The sequence below is a fragment of the Homarus americanus genome, unplaced genomic scaffold, assembly GCF_018991925.1.
Source record: "Homarus americanus isolate GMGI-L3 unplaced genomic scaffold, GMGI_Hamer_2.0 scaffold15244, whole genome shotgun sequence".
Lineage (NCBI taxonomy): Eukaryota > Metazoa > Arthropoda > Malacostraca > Decapoda > Nephropidae > Homarus > Homarus americanus.
In genome coordinates, this window is record NW_024748953.1 from 3,908 (window position 1) to 6,813 (window position 2,906).

Genomic DNA, 2,906 nt, shown 5'->3' on the forward strand with positions numbered 1-2,906 from the left:
CGGCCGACGGCCATTCGTGTCTCTGTGGACAGCAGGCAAAAGAGCGCCGCCTCCAGTTATTTGCGAGGGCGACAACTGTCGCTTTGTTGTGGTTGAATGTGGGTGCGCCAAGTCCATGGACTTGCTAGTGATAGGCTTGCTTGTTTTTAAGGGCACGCCTCGCGCAAGGCGCGGGCGATTAAACCCCAAGGCGGAAGCTCGGTTCGGGTTACCCTCGTGTCGGGAGACAGTCAGCAGGCACCGAACTCGCAGCAACCGATGGATGTATATTTCCGACCCTCGTAGAGGAGTGGCGGCGACAAGCTCATATGGCTGCCGCCGCCGCAATATGCGTTCAACTTGTCGATGTATCTGGTATTCTTGCGATTCACATACCGACACGCAGTTTGCTGCGGTCTTCATCGACCCACGAGCCGAGTGATCCCCCGTTAAGAGTTGTGTATTTGCCATTTGGTCTTTTTGCGACTAACCATCACAGGTCGAGTCTCAATGAAAGGGTTTGACAGACATAGCCCAAGTTTGTGGTTTGGGTTTGGCCGGACGGCTTGTTGTTGTTTTTTGACACTTGAATTTCACTCTTTTTGGGTCAAGAGGCTTATTCGTCGGTAGTAAGGAAGCAGACTGTTGCCGTCAACTAAATCGTCCTCTCCTCCGGTCTTCGCCAGTGTAGTCCACCTAGCGTGGTGGTACCTATTTAGTGCGGGGGCAGGATTGTCCTCTTTAAGCTGCTGGGTTGCTTGAAACAGAGCCGAACGCCCAAATCAGGAAGTATTAGTAGTTTTAGAAGCGCCCCGTTCTCTTTCTCTGTTAATGATCCTTCCGCAGGTTCACCGGAAACCTTGATACGACTTTTACTTCCTCTAAATGATCAAGTTTGGATCTTTCCGTCCTGGCTCGGTGACGACCCCAAAACCCTCGCGAACGCGGGGCGACAATCCAAGCGCCAGTCGAGCCTCACTAAATCATTCAATTCGGTAATGGCGGCGAGGCGGTGTACAAAGAACGGGGGCGTGGTCAGCGCAAGCTGATGACTTACACTGCACAGAATTCCTCGTTCATAGGAAACAATTGCTGGCTAATCTATCAAGAAAGGCTTTTGAGCGGTTTGCCTGTCTTTCGGGAGGAAAACTCGTTGATCCTTCAGTGTAGCGTCTTGCAAGAACATCTAGGGGCATTGACTGTTATTGCTCAATCTGTGTGGCTAGAATTGCGCTTATCCCTCTAAGAAGAAGTTTGAACTGGACACCATTTTCTGGAGATCAAGTCGACTACTGAGCCAGAGTCTCGTTGTTATAGGAATTAACCAGACAATCGGCTCACAACTAAACGTATGCACCACCACCTACCGAATCGAAGAGCTCTCAATCTGTCAATCCTTCGGTGTCTGGGCCTGGTGGGGTTTCCGTGTTGAGTCAAATTAAGCGCAGGCTCCTCTCCTGGTGGTGCCTTCAAATCAATTCCTTTAAGTTCAGCTTTTTACCTTACTTCCCGGAACCCAAAGACTTTGGTTTCCGGGCTTTGCCGTTGGGTCATGGGAATATCGCCAGCGGATCGTTGAGTTAGGGCATGGTTTGTGGTTGAACTAGGCGATATATGATGCGCCGAACCTCAACTTTCGTTCTTGATTAATGAAAGCATCATTGGCGATGCTTTGAGTAGTTAGGTCTTGCGGCGGTCCAAAATTTCCTCTAGCGTCTATTTCTGATGTGCGGCCTGTTCGATTGGTCGTTACCTCTGGTTCGAAAATAACAAGATAGAACGGGTCCTGTTCCATTATTCCATGCGTCACCATTAGGGCCATTCAATAGCCTGCTCTGGGCACTCTATTTTCAAGGTAAACTCTCCGGCCCTTTCGGGACCTCGACAAGCGTCGGTGCGAGCAGGCGGGGGCGGCTGTTCGGGCGTGACAGTAAGCAGGGCGGTGCAATTGGGAACTGAGATCAACTTCTGGCTTTTTAACGCAACAACTTTATGCGCTATTGGAGCTGGAATTTCGCGGCTGCTGGCACTAGACTGCCCTCCAATGGATACTCGTTAAAGGATTTAAAGTGTACTCATTCGATTAAGGCCTCGGATGAGACTCACATCGTTATTTTTCGTCACTACCTCCCGGTGCGGAGTGGGTAATTGCGTGCCTGCTGCCTTCCTTAGATGTGGTAGCCGTTTCTCAGGCTCCTCTCCGGAATCGAACCCTGATTCCCCGTTACCCGTTATAGCCATTGTGGGCGCATAACCTACAATCAGAGCTGATAAGGCAGACACTTGAAGAAGCGGCGCCGGTGCGGAGACCGTGCGCTCAGCCGAAGTTATTCAGATTCACCACAGGTGGGTTACGGACCGGGGCCCGACCAGTTTTGAACTAATATGCGCTCTTCCCTTGCGGTCAGAGACCAATTGCATGTATTGGCTCTAGAATTGCCACAGTTATCCAAGTAATTGGGTTTACAGATCAATGGATCATGTGATTTAATGGCCATTTGCGGTTTCGTTAATCGGCTTATGCTTCACTTGCATGGTAATCTTTGAGACAAGCATATGACTCTGGCGGGATCAACAGGTAACTGCTGCTGGCGGCACCCTGTCCGGCGGCAAAATAGTGAAGTTGAGAAAGCGAAGGCTGGGCGAGGACCGCTTACATTGGCCAGAAACATAAGCAGATGATCAGATCTAACACCTTCTACCTGTATCCTCAGCGCAACAACCACCGTGTGTGCCAATCTCCTCCATATCCGGCTCCTCTTTGGCTCAGCGGTTGGCCGACATTGGGCAGGGACACTTACGTTAAGCGAATCTCCTCCTTATCCGCTCCTCTTCTCTTTTGCTGGCGAATCGAGGAGCAATGGGCGAGGACCTTACGTTGGCCATAAAGCCATAAACTAGATGATCAGATCAACCTGCACCTTCTC

General features: G+C 50.6%; 1 non-coding gene across 1 annotated transcript; it reads right to left on the reverse strand.

Annotated features, from left to right (window-relative positions):
* Window positions 1–273: 273 nt before the first annotated feature.
* On the reverse strand, window positions 274–437 carry LOC121853259. Its single transcript, XR_006086290.1, has one exon. It is a non-coding gene; the product is annotated as a 5.8S ribosomal RNA (ribosomal RNA).
* Between the last annotated feature and the right edge of the window lie 2,469 nt (window positions 438–2,906).